Source organism: Uloborus diversus, chromosome 3 (genome assembly GCF_026930045.1).
Source record: "Uloborus diversus isolate 005 chromosome 3, Udiv.v.3.1, whole genome shotgun sequence".
Classification (NCBI taxonomy): domain Eukaryota; kingdom Metazoa; phylum Arthropoda; class Arachnida; order Araneae; family Uloboridae; genus Uloborus; species Uloborus diversus.
Genome location: NC_072733.1, coordinates 87,082,166 through 87,096,747, shown reverse-complemented (window position 1 = coordinate 87,096,747; position 14,582 = coordinate 87,082,166). Strand labels below are relative to the sequence as shown.

The following is a 14,582-nucleotide window of genomic DNA, read 5'->3' as shown; positions in this document are numbered from 1 at the left end:
TGCTCACATTTATTTTAGTACTTGACTTTTTTGCGTGATTCTTGCGCATTTTTATACTAATTTATATGAACTAGTTTGCTTTTAAGTTACAGTGTTAAAGCTTTCCAGAAAAAGTAGTTTTAAAACAATTTATTTTATTGTTTTTTATTTATTTTCCTTTTTGAAAATTCATTCTTTAAAATTATTTTTCTAACAGTCAATCGTTGAATAACCGTATAAAATTATACTCAAAAGCTATTTGCGTAAAAAAAAATATTTATTTGCCATTTTCACCTGGTGTGACTAATCAATTTGAATTTTTATTAGTCGCTCCACTTAGGCGCGCCACTATAGGCAGCGCAGACATAACATTCGAGCGCGTTGTTATTCTTCGAAGTAGTAAGTTGGCAGTCATTGAATTATATGATGTGTTATGAGTGCGACAGAGGATGGCATTTGAGATTATGAAGTCGAGTATTAAAATAAATATGAGCATTTATGTGATCGAGATGACGCCATCTTTGATGACGTCATAGCAGGAGAAGTGACCAGGAGGCGGATGTCCACCCGAGTCCAAAATACTTTCTAGGACACTTACAAAGCATTTTTGAAAAAAAAAAAAATTCTCCCTACTCAAACTTTCCTACCAGATCCAGGACTAATGTTCATGTTGGGAGAAACTATGTTCAGATTGCAGGTGAAATTTTTTTTGGAAGAACGTTCCATTGAGTCCTAGGCTACAGAGTTTGAAAACTTACAAAACATTCAGCAGAATATTTCTCTGGCATGGGAAAAAAATCGGATCATATATATGTAGATGGTAATGTGGAAAAACTCTTCTCGGACTTTGAGAGGTTTTTCAGCCGAGGAAGGAAAATGTCAGAGCAATTTTTGTACTGGGACAATTTTTTGAAACTCGTCCAACTTCTCAGAAATTTGATTCGTTCAGATAGACAAGGTCTTTGGGAATTACATTTAGATACAGTGCAGAAACTTCAACCAGTATTTGCCGTATTTGACTGTGTCAACTATCAGTGATGGTCTTCTCTGTATTTAGAAGGAATGAGGAGACTAACCAAGACAGCCCCAGAGGTGCATAAAATGTTCATGAAGGGGAAAAATGTTGTGAAACGATATGATCCTAAATTTTCAACTGTTGCTGTGGATATGACATTAGAACAAACCATTAATAGATCCCAAAAAAGCTCATCTGGAACCTTAGGGCGAACTAAACAGAAAAATTTCGTATCAGAATGGGAAATAACGCATCATGAACGTTTGATGATATCAAATCTATTTCGAGAGGTAACAGATTCTGTGGCTTTCGTCGAAGGTTTGAACATTCACCATGAATTTTCGAAGAAGAAAACTCAGAACATAGATGCAAAGGTTGTCTAAATGTTTAAATATATATTACACAAAGGTAATCCATTTGATATGCATATGCTTCCTATTCCAGTGCACAATCTGCTAACAAAAGCACTGGTTTACCAGGATACAAAGAAAAAAATATTAAAATTATTTAAGACCGGCGAAGAGATGTATATGTACATTGCGGAAAACACGATGCGAGGACAAAACAGTAAGAATATCAAGCACCATCCATAAAGCCATGTTGCCACCATTTCATTGCACCAAAGCGCAAAGTATAGGTGCTACAAGGAAAGTTACTAAAAAGATATCGAACATATCATCTCACGGAATGATACAAATAGCTCAAGCTCGTTCGTATGACATGCAAGAGCTCTTTCGTTATGAGCTATCTGAAAACTGTTCATTGTTCAATGACCAAGGGCTAATCGTAAAACCCCAAAAAAGTGCATTGTTAAAAGAGCTGGAAACATCTTATGATAGCACCAGTGATGATACCTGGTTCAAGTCTGACGATAAAACCTGTTTTATAGTCAACGTCATGAACTCTGTACGAAAGGTTATGACAAATGAAAATAAAAGCTCTGGTGGAGCTGTTTCAGCTTTTTCGTCATACATCGGGAGCATCACCAAGAACTGTGGAAGAGTAGATTACATTTTTGACAGTTATCGCAAATTTTTTCCTAAAAAGTCTGAAAAGGTGCAAAGACAAGGTAGCAGTATCGTTATAGATGTGGTCAAAATCTCAGAAGATATTCCATTGCCTGTCCAACTCAGCAGCTTTTGGGGATCTTCAAGAAACAAACTGATGTTGCAAAAGTTCATTGCTGATACAGTGACAGCTTCTTTGACTCAAACACCACATAATACCAACCACACTTTTAGTGCCTTTCATGGTGATGAAGAGGATGATGTAATATTTAACTGTACATCTGTGCAAAGTGGAAAACAGATAAATCACCCAGAATTAAATTGTCTGACAGTAGAGGAAGCTGACTTCAGAATGTTGATTAATTCAAAACATGCATCCTTGTGTGGGTTCACTAAAATCATTATTGTTAGCCCTGACACTGATATAATGGTGTTAGCTTTGTTCTACTATCTTACTCTTCAACGATTTGGTGTTCAGGAACTTTGGGGTGCGTACTGGAGTTGGTGATAATACACGATTCTTATTTGTTAATGATATTCACCGAAAAATAGGTGAAAACTTATGCTTGTTGCTTCCTGCCATCCGCGCACTATCAGGATCAGATTATACAAGTAAATTTGGTACCAAAAAATCTGCTATTCATTGTGCACCTGTAGATTATTTGGAGAGTTTTGCGTATAGTCTGACTGGATTTATATAGAACAAAGCCTTAAATCTGCAGAAGAATACTTAGTGCAAGTACTGCGAAAAGGGTCATTTTGTAAATATTTCGATGAACTTAGGTTATGGCTGTATCATCATGCAAAAAATATTGACACTGATAACTTGCCGCCTACTAGCAGAAGTGCTAAGGGCCACTTATTAAGTTCATATTTTTACACATACCTACAACGACATTGTATTGACGATGTTGCTGTTGACTTAGATCCTTGTATATTTGGTTTTGCAGTGGTAGATGATGATTTGATGCCAGAAAAGAACTTACAGAGATTTCTAACTGATTTTATTGGAGCATTTAATTGCTTGAAATGTGCCAAATCTTAATGTACTTGTAGAGCAAATGAAGTAACCTGTTGCTCTTTCTGTAAGGGTAATAGTACGGGTTTGCAACCAACTTGTAACAACCCCTTTTAAATATAATTTTATTTAGTGCAAAATAAATAAGCTAAAGCAGTAGTAAAAATACATTGTTATTTGCCTTAAAAGCACTAATTGTAACTTACTGGCTAAATTTTCATTTTTGTTGGTAAAGTATTAACATAAATTTGGGCTTATATGGGGACGAAAGCGCGCGCCCGCCATCTTTGATGACGTCATAGCTAAAAAATGTACGAAATGGCAGATGTCCACATAAGCTCTAAATACTTTTTAGGACACCTACTAAACATTATTGAAGCAAAATTCTCCGTACTCAATCTTCCTGTCGAAGTACTAAGCATTCACGAGAGCGAGCGGCCGCCATCTTTGATGACGTCATAGCAGGAGAAGTGACCAGGTGGCGGATGTCCAACCTAAAGCCCTGGATCCTTCTCCTAAGTAGCGACACGGGGAGTTGTCGGCCATGTTGGGGCCAAACACCGGCTGTCTTCCTATGCCTGCTATGATGAAATAGTGGTTTCTTAGTAACTCCTTGTTAATAAATCTTCCTAGATTCTTCAAGATAACAAAAGATTTGAATGCACATTAACTTTTTTTAAATTTTTACTTGGTAAGGAAACTAATTTGATATTAAGGCATTTTAATGTGAAAAGATGTTTAACAATAATTCTCGACCATTTTGCGAAATATTTTTTTACGCTCGTCCCCGAAAGCATGGCAGTAGGCTATTTATGTTGAAAGAATAGATATTATGATTGTATTGATTATCAGAATAGCATAAATAATTAATCATCCATTGATTAATCGCAGCAGATATACTTTATTAACCAAAAAGTAGATTTTTTTTATCGTACAGACACAAAATTAAGCTGAATCTTACAAGGGTTTAAACTACTGATTCTTTGAATTTTAAAGTAACATAACCAATATATAAATATAATACTTGCAGTTCCAGTTTGTATAGAACATAAGTTTTTACTATTAAACTGAAATGAAATTTCGAATTTAAAACAATGTAGCATTTAAAAATAAAGTGGCTTTCTTTTCATCCATAAAACTCATGGATTAAAACAAACTTTCGCTATTTATTTCAAGGATTGAATTCTTCTTTGAAAACTTATAATTATATTTAATCATTTACTTAAAATATAAACAATCGTCTTCAGCATTAAAGTTTCACTACAAAAAGTGGATTTAAATAAAACTTAGAATGAGTAACGCTATGAAATGCAAAGTAAGATTTTCTGCCTTTTAATAAAATAAAATAAATGTTGTCAAAGTAGCATGTTCATTAAAAATAACAGCAAAATACAGTGAGTGTTTCAAGTTTTATATTGCGAAATTGTTAAAATGTAAGATATTGGATTAGTATAAATGTTTTTATACACCATCAACTCTCTCAACAACATAATGTCCGTAAATAATTGATTGTTTTCTTTTTTAAATGTCAATGATAATGAATTAAAGGAGACATTTGTCATATTAACTCACAGAATCATAGCGTAAAAGTAATAAATTAGCTTAAGATTTTAAACAAAAGTTTTAAAATACATATAAAGAGATGAATTAATTACTCGCGTTATTGATTTTGTACTGCACATTAATGCATGCTTACAATTTTGTTAAACATAAAAGTAAAAGTTGCTTGTTTCAAAATGTTGCTTTCGTTTCACTGCCATTTTCCCCGAATTCACTAAACAAGCATTCAGATTACAGATCTGAGATAAATAGAAGCATTGACCATAAAGCTTTAAATATTAACTGCGCTGAAATAATTTAAACTTTAAATTTTGGCCAAATATATTGCTATTGTTGAAGAAAAGTAAATAAATAAGGATCTGGCCATTTAATAAATTCGTGTTTACACGGAAAAGTTACAGTAAATACTTTATGAAAAACAAAAAATGGCAAAAAAATATTCTGTTAAAATAATCCTAAAAGAAGAAATGAACAAGATCTCACTGTAAAAAAGTAAAAACTCAAGGAATGAAATATTTTAAACTACGATGCGTTGAAAAAAAAAACGTGAGTTTGAATATTAAAAATATATACAAAAATCATTGAGTTATACAGGGATACACACTGGGGGGGGGGGGGGGTAAATAAAAGAAGTTAAGTCATCTCTGCCGATTCAATGCACCCAGATTTTACGTTTCTCTTTATTTCGTTTCCCTCTAGGTAAACGATATAATTTGGTGCCCGATCCTGCCCAATTAACGCACTTTGCGGCACAGTAAGTAGATGCTCAAATGAACGAAGAAATAAATATACAAATAAATAAATATGAGCAAGAATAGCGAGAACGCAATGTTAAAAGACCGGTAAGCACTCAGATTTTGGCCCCAAGATGTCAAATGATGACCCACGTGATCGGTCACATCCAATAAGAATTGAAAGCGGCACCAGACAATAGGGGAAAACGATGTCGCTACTTCTTCTCCGTTCGAGGGCTTTAGTCCAACCGAGTCCAAAATACTTTCTGGGACACCTACTAAACATTTTTGAAAAGAAACTCTCCCTACTCGAACTTTCCTACAGGAGTGCTGTCAGATACTGGACTATTATAGGCAATATTTGCTTTGCCCGGGGTATCCATTTTACCATGGTTTTCCCTACTTATTTTATAACCACCCGGTATATATATATATATATATATATATATATATATATATATATATATATGTGTGTGTGTGTGTGTGTGTGTGTGTGTGTGTGTCTGTATAATAAGTAACCAAATTAGTAAACTTTGCAAAAAAATAATTTACTATTTTCTATGACAAGCTATATCTTACTTATTTTTAATCCATTCAAGCTCTCCTGTTTTCAAAAACTTGGGTCTTCATGATGCATTATATTAGACTAAAAGTTATCTCAAAATAAGAAGGTTAATTCTTAGAGTTCTCCGAAGGTGAAAGCTGGATTTGTTCTCTTTTGCCCCCTTGATGAAGAAAAATAAAGAAAACCCCTTTGTCGATACATTTTCAATCTCATCCAGACCAAACGTGGATTACTTCCCAATCTTTGGTGTTACTCAAGCGTAAATTGAAGTCGATTTTTCTTTCGACAGCAGTGCTCAATTGAACTACAAATGAAGCTCTTGACGTTTGATTTTGGCGAAAAAACCGAGGTTTGAACGCGTAGGTATAAGTCAGTTATGTCTTTTGCTCTTTTGCTATAAAATGTTTTCCAAGCTAGTGTTTAGTTGTTAAAATCTGAAACAGTTGTTTTTTCAACAATTTTGAAAATATTTATCTAGAGAAACTGGCGAAAGGTTGTATTTGACCTTAAAACTTAGGTAATTTTTTTATTCAAATGATGAATAATTTCGCACATTATTGTTCAAAAGACACGTGGAGTTGAAACTTCAATAAAGAACGGTAAAGTAGATCATTTCAACTAATCAATGATTTAGTTTTATCAATTGAGGCAGTGAGAAGCAAAGGGATGTAAGTGAACTTTTTGAAGTTTTGAGTAAAATGCGTATAGAGATTACGTCCTAGGTAGGCTTTCATTGATTTTTTTTCTTTCTAAATCATGCTGTTCAGCTGCATCTACCAAGGCTACTAGTACTATCTCTTGCCCCAAGATAGAGGAGGGGTTCACCTAAGATTTGTACTAGTAATCTCTAAATTTTTAATTTTGCCACTTGTATCCCTTTGCTTCTCACTGCCTCAATTTAAATTTTTCTTGTGAGAAAAATTTTTGAACGTTTTCCGGTCATATTTTTAAAAAAACACGTTTACTGCTCTGAATAATTCTTAATATTTGGAACTTCTCTGAATTTAAAAAGAAAAACATACATCATTATAATGTAACTCTTTTCGTCACCTCATGATATATATATGATGACGACCATTTACTTAATGAACTGATTGAATTGAGCTAACAATATTTTTACCTAAGAGTCAGAGTCAGACTGACGTAAGTCACATAATCACTACTTAGCTGCAGAGCAGGAAAACGTTTGCCTGGTGCATACAAAAGATGGGACTTGCGTTCTTTTAACAGTGGTAAATAATTACGAAGTATTTTTTTTAACGTTTATATGGTTTGATGAGGCTATGAGATACGGGATTAAAAAGCACATTTCTTCTTATTTTCTAGGTTTTGTTTTAGAAATTAAAATTATTTTCCATTTGGAACTTTTCTTAAAAATAACTTATGAGCTTAACAATTTCACAATGATGAAAATAAAGGAAAAGGCCTAAATAGTTTTCTTAAAATCAGGGCATAAATGCTTAAATAGTTTTCTTAAAATCAAGGCTAAAATAACATGCATAAAAGCTTGCTAACTAAACGTTAAAAATGTTAAAGAATTCCCCCAGGAAAAATTTTCGTTGGTGCGTGCACGTTGCGGCTGAAATACCATAAAAAAACTGATCGAATTTTTGTAAGATGTGGAGAAGATAGTAACGAATAAAGAACGTATAGACACGGGACAATTCTATCCGTATTCAAGAACGTTCGAAGCAACGGAGAAAGTGACCAAAATCGTAAGCTAGTTTTCTATTTCTCTCTATTCGTATAACAGGGAGGACTCGATCTTTATTTTCAGTTTCAGTCTAAAGTAAGTTTTACTAAACTCATATGAATCTCAAATTACGATACATACATTCTTCTTTTGTTGGTTTTTATGGAATATGTAAAAGTTTTCTATGTATTTGGATTTTAAAAGAGTTTACTAAATGAATTAAGAAATATTCTACATATTGTTTTTATTTGAAAGCAAAAATTAATAACGTTTGCCTTTCAATTTAAAAACAAAAAACCAGGATTTTGTTTACTACCCTTTTGGCTCAGCGGATTTGCTATTTTAGTTTTTAACCAAATTACAAATACTGAAAATTTTAATTAAATAACTTGAAGTATACGTTAAATAGTATCTACAAATTTTCAAGTAGATAGAGCACCTAGAAGTGATTTAGTACAGAAATTAAAAAATTAAATTTAAATTTTTGTAAATGTTTAAAGTATACGTTGATTACAGCGTACAGCATGTCACTGTTTCACCTGCAAAACCTCTATTTTCGCGATGGACATTCCTAGATGAATACTTTCCATTGCAAAAATGGTCAAAATAAGATGCGGATTTACGATATGGAAAGTTTGAAGCGAAAAAAAAAATAGTGAAAAAAAACGAAATCTAGCCTTTTTTTTATGTTCGGCAAGTTCCCTTTATTCCATTTAGGAAAATCACAAGCACGAAAAAACAATTCAAAACCAAAAAATTGCCATAAGTACGACAATCTTCACCGAGATATGAAAGTGAATGCTTTGTGGTTTACACCACTCGCTGTCAATCCTCAATCCCACCTTTTGTGAGAAATCTAGCGATTAAACAAGGTTTTAAAATTGTATGTGTGCAAATTGTATATGTGAAATTGAATGTGGTTTTTCAAAATCGAGCTATTGTACAGTGTTCAAGAAGGGTGCGATTGATTTTTCACCTTACCTCTACTTCTAATCTGCACATGCGTGGGGCGGACGCATCATTTTTATCACACACAACTAAAACATAGAGATTTATCCAAGGAAGCCCCAGAACCTATTTCTTTCACTTTGAAAGAGTTGTTCTGAAACTGAGTTTTAGAGCTTCAATTTCGTAGGGATTGCGGGATGTTTCGAAACAACTCCCTCTTACATGATAAAAATTCATCTAGAATTGCTGTTTTTTTTTGTTTTTTTTAATTGGAATTTCAGTTTTGAAAAATTATTGAAGGAAAGTCACTGAATCCCTTTCTTAACCTCACACTATCGTAAATGTCTGCAATTGCGTCATTAAGACAAATTTTTCAAAATTACCCGTGGGAGGGCTTCCAAACTCGTTCTTCTAACATCTCCAAAAGCCCTTTTAAAACTTCAATTTCAAAGAGTTTACGGGAGGGAGATTCTAACCCCATTTTTCATGTCATCCCTTTCCTTAATATCAAATATGGCCTACAATTACATCTTAGAACTTTAATTTTGAAAATTTGTCAGATTGCCCTCATCGCACCTTCCTTGTCCCTACTAAGTTTAAATTCGAATATCTCCTTGAATTTTGGTCGTTCACGCTTTAAATTTTTATGTTCATATTTTTTCCTTGGACATTATTTCACTAAATACAATGATGGGGGCATTAAGACCATATAACAAGTTAGATTTCGTATTTTTATACTTATTTATTTAATTTTTTTGCTTCAGACTCTTAATATCATAACCCTGTATCTAATTTTAACTATTTTGCAATTGAAAGTATGCATATATATATATATATATATATATATATATATATATATATATATATATATATATATATATATATATATATATATATATATATATATATATATATATATATATATATATATATATATATATATATATATATATATATATATATATATATATATATATATATATATATATATATATATATATATATATATATATATATATATATGTATGTATGTATGTATATTGCAGGAACTCTCCTGTATTCTTAAAGTAGATATTGGAGTATTTTTCTTCAAAATTTGCAATTTATTTACATCAACTTTTTCATTTAACTCATAAAATAGGACAAAGATTTTTTTTCTTTTTTTAATTTGTAAAACATTACGGAGTAAGACGCAAATAATAAACATATGTCTTTTGGACACTCGTTAACAGATACTTAGAGATAATTTCTCGCCGCAAGCTGTTTATGGGCCATTCCACGAAACACGAAAAAGTCATTCCTTTGTCCCACACGTGATGCCTCATATACTTCATTAAAAATAATACTTTAAAATATTTATGAACACATTTATTCTGCTTAACAAATTACAAACTTATGTGTTATTTCTTTCGAAAAAAAATTCGTCATTTCCTTTTAAAATTATTAATTTTTAACGAAATATATGAAGCGTCATATGTGGGACAAAGGGGCGACTTTCTCGTGGATTGATCCTTATTCGTTCTTTGTCAGCGACGTAAACCCAAATTTCCTTCCTTACGAAATTACAAAATTACGTTACAAAGGAATGAGTTTTATTAAATGTGCACTTTTTTAAACTTTTGTCATCTCTTATTTTTAAAGTTTCATAATTCTGAACAGTTGATCAATGAATGAGATTTATACAACAATAATAATAATAATAATAATCATTTATTGAGGGAAAAACTTCAGGTGCGTTGAGCATTTTAGAGCTGGCGAAAAACCATCCATTTCGCGACACCGAAAGACCGTCCCCTCACCGACATTTGGAACACAGTGCATGTGCAGCGTCTCTCTGCTCCTTTACGTGCATTTTGTTTTTTGTTAAGATTACGAGGCTCAGTGGCGTGATCGGCAGCGCGTCAGTCTCAAAAACCGAACTCGTGAATTCGATCCCCACTCTTACATAATATTTTTGAAGTGAAAACTTCGTTAGGCACACTTGATATTTTTTAAGATGAGAAAAAACATATTTCTGATATTGGCGAGATATTGTGTTTGCCGTTGAAACTCTGAAAATGGACAGCTAATTGAAATGGTTGCGATTTATATTTCACCGGATAAGTCTTCAAACGCAATACGAGAAATTCTGTATGAAAATTTATTCATTTATTCTTAAGAAGCTTTTGCATTACTTCAAGATACAATTGTGAAGAGCTTTGATGATTTGCCAATGTATTTTGAGTAAGGATTTCAACATTAACTTTGCAGATTATAAAAATGTAACATTAATTGAATTTTTCAATGGCGAATTTAATTTAACAATGTCCAGTGATTGCAATCTTAGCACAACGAGATATAGTACTGTAGATACTATTTTGAATGTACAAATTATAAAATTTTAACTTTAGAAACTACGATTTAGTTTAAATGGAAATTAAACACACAACACATACACACACTCGCGCGCGCGGCCACAAACACACCAAATTCATTAGGTTTTCACTTCTGTTGACAGTCCCATTACTGCCTATTTTTACCCGACTGCGCGTGCGCGACGCAAAGGAGGGCAATGTGTTTATGAGTCTTTGTATGTTTGTTTGTTTGTTCTTATTTGGCGTTGTAGAGGCTAAACGCCTTTTCCAATTTAGATAATTCTTACGTCAATCGATTTGTCTTAACCTTGCAAGTGTCACCAAACACATGGCAGTAATCAAAACTCATTAGAGCAACAACCAGTCGCCATATTGTCAACTCGGATAGTGTCACACGCATTTTTTGTTTACTAAGTCTACTAAAACCAATTTTGATTAGATTCCCGACTTTTGTGATAGTCCGCTATTCTTTTTGTAGTGCTATACAAAATTTTTCTTTGTCGTAGGTAAAAGACTATCATAATTAAGTCGAATTTGATCTCTAACATGTTGCATTTGTTTTTGTTGTGATTCAGGAGACTGAGTTTCGCGACGTGTACTTTCTTGACGGACTGTTTTAGTTTTGCCAGAAAGATTTGACAGACGAAGTTTCTGAGCTCGCGTCGTCATGAGTTATACGGGCTGTTATATAAGAATTTAATGACAAAGCAATTAAAAACAATGTTCCTAAAGTAGGAGTCAGAATCGAAACATCAACAACATAATTCGATGCACTTCGTGGTCAGGGTAAAATAGAACGAATAATGTTGCCATTCATATTTTGCTGAGGTGGTGCTGTACACAAGCTCCTAAGAACTACTTTGGACCGAGCTATTGTTAACTTAAGTTCCGCGTTTTTGCTAAAGGTCAAGCATATGTAGCTTTGAACCCAGTTAGGTCCCTAGAGGGACTAATAATCAATAGTATAGACCACCGCAAGTTACTTAATAATACTCACGATATCAGGGTTGCTCCCCCTCCCTAAGCGCAAGGGCGCACCTCCCCCCTAAATATCGCGAAGACTCTCCCCCAAAAAGCAAGAGCCCCTCCCCCAAAAAATGTGAAAATTACCCTTTGAAACACCGCTCCCCTAAAAAAATTCAATGCCGCAGTCTGCGCCATGCCCTCCTCTCCCACCTAAGAGGGCACCCCTGAAGATATAAACTCTCAATGAAATGACGAGATAGCGAAATTTACCGTCTTATAATAATAATAACTAAGCCAATGAAAATTAACTAAAAAAAGTGTAAAATAAAAAATAATTATAAAATAAAAACAAAACACCCGACAGCGTAACAGCCGAAAAAAAAATATAAAGAAATAAGCCCAGTAGTTTAGAATGTTATTAAGTACTACTGAATAACTACTCCATTGAAATAGTTTCATAATCGATACACACATAAAACAAATCATAAAATCTAAAGCAGAATAAAAGAATCAACAATCTTGGCTAGAGATGTAAAATTTCCGGAAATTTTAAAGTGTTGGGAAAAAAACCGGTTTTTTACCGGGTTTTTTTTCGGGCAAAATTGGAAAAAAATGGAAAATTTGATTTTTTTATGAATGAAATTAGGGTTCCTTATAGCTCTGTGTTTCTTGGAACATATAAAGGGTTAAGTGTTAAAAAATATATGCTTTCTACACATTTTTTTTCTGCTTGACAGAAATATACATAAAGGTAAGATTAATTAGAAAAAAAAAAAACTTTTGTTTTATAACTGAGAGCTTTCCTTAAACACCAGAAATAAGTCAAGGCATCATTCAACCAATAACATTGGCTATTGTGTGTCTATTTTAAGTTGTTTAACCAAGTAGAACGACAAGTTTGTTTGCTTGTTGTGCCTCAGCAAACAGTATTTGAAACGGTATGCCGTTTCAAGTGCCATGGAAATGATATTCGATGTCCGGAAAGTGTACAAATACGAATAGTGAACATTTCAGTTAATCGTTAGGTCATCCAAAAGTGAGTTCAATGAAATCCTTGGGTTTCCACGAGAGAAGTCGTTCGTAAGATGGGAATTTGTAACCGATAACTGCGACTAAGGGAAAAAACAGCTCAAACAGAAGTTTTACGAGTTTCAAAAAGTTCAGGCATTCGTATGACTCCAAAGATGCCAAAAACGTTTGAGACGAGCCGCAAGTCCACGCTGGAAGAGATACCTTTCACTGATTTACCGTTCAACGGGCTCATATCCCCCAGAACAATAGTATTTGGTCTGTAGACACGCCAAGCACCTTAGAAAATGTTAAACATCGCCAAAATCCGAAGTCAGGTTTGGTCTGGGACGGAATCAGCATAAGCGACCAAAAAAATATCTAGCTTTTTGTGGATGAGGACCGTAAAATGAAGGAAAAAGTGAACCAGAAGGACATTTTGTAAGTTATTGTACTTCTGTGAGCCTAAGAGCACTTCAGCAATGTAGACTAGACATTTTCCTTAAACTCCACACCGATTCATATGGCCAAAAAGACAAGAGTGGTGTAAGGCGCATTGTTTTTGACATGATATCATCTTTTGAGGGGACGCTTTACTTGCTAAACCTCAATCCCATTTATTACACTGTATGGCCTGTTTTAGAGTCAAAGGTCTACTGTAAACTACACATAAGTTTGAAGTTTCTAAAGCGGTTGCTTTATAGGGAATAGGATTGATTAAAGGACTTGCGGCCCTTTAATGAAGATTTCAATAAGCAGTTGCATCTCTGTAATACTGCAAAAGACTGCCAGTTTGAAACCAATTAAATTTAATGATTGCTAAAGGTCTTCTCATATTAGTATTTTTCGTGTTTTGTTAATTTATTCATTTTTAATAAAGTTTCATGGAAAATTGCTTGCCCGGGTTTCTTTTGCCGCGCCCTGTACATTTGGTTCATACAGTCAGCAGAAACATAGTTTTGTGATTAAAGTTAAGCTTGTTTGTTTTTTAAGAAGGAAAATGAATTCTTCACTAAGGATATTAATTTAAGCTTTTTTGCAAAAAGTATTATTAAACGTTTTTTAATCGATATGCAAATTATATTATCATACAACAACTTGCATTAAAGTTAGACAGTATTTTAACATAAAAGGGGGGGGGGAATTGCATCAGAATTTAAGTGTGAGAAATTTCTAATCACTTTTTGCTGAAAATTTCAATTAAAACTTCTTGCAAAGTTTTAATTGAAATTTTCAGTCCTTTTTTCAATTTTTCCGGAGTGGAAATAAACCCCTTCGAAACAAAAACGGCTTTCTTCCGTTTTTTCGGAAATTTTCCTGCTTTTTTCCGACTGTTTTCATCTCTAGTCGAGGCCCATTCCTTTTTCACCAATTAAGGAACCCCGTTAGATCTGAATAGGCCTCGACTGTTGATCCTTCTAATCTGCTTTTGAATTCATGATTTGTCTTATGTGTGTATCGATCATAAAACTATTTCAATGGTGTAGTTTTTCAGTAGTACTTAATAACAGTCTAAACAACTGGGTTCATTTCTTTTTAGTTTTTTTGGTTTCTATGCAGTCGTGTTTTTTGTTTTTATTTATTATTATTATAATAATTGTTGTTGTTGTTGGCCTTATTTTCAAAAAGGTTCAATAGTGAATCTAGTACTATAACTTACCTCATTGTTTTAATTTTTATAAATTTTTAACGTATTTCATGCAAGAGAAAACTATTATTAGCAAAAAACAATAAT

General features: G+C 33.2%; 1 protein-coding gene across 1 annotated transcript in view; it reads left to right on the top strand.

The window, feature by feature from the left end:
- LOC129219304 (ninjurin-B-like) overlaps positions 1-14,582 on the top strand; it is a 109,826-nt gene that overhangs the window by 48,858 nt on the left and 46,386 nt on the right. The window lies entirely within an intron of this gene.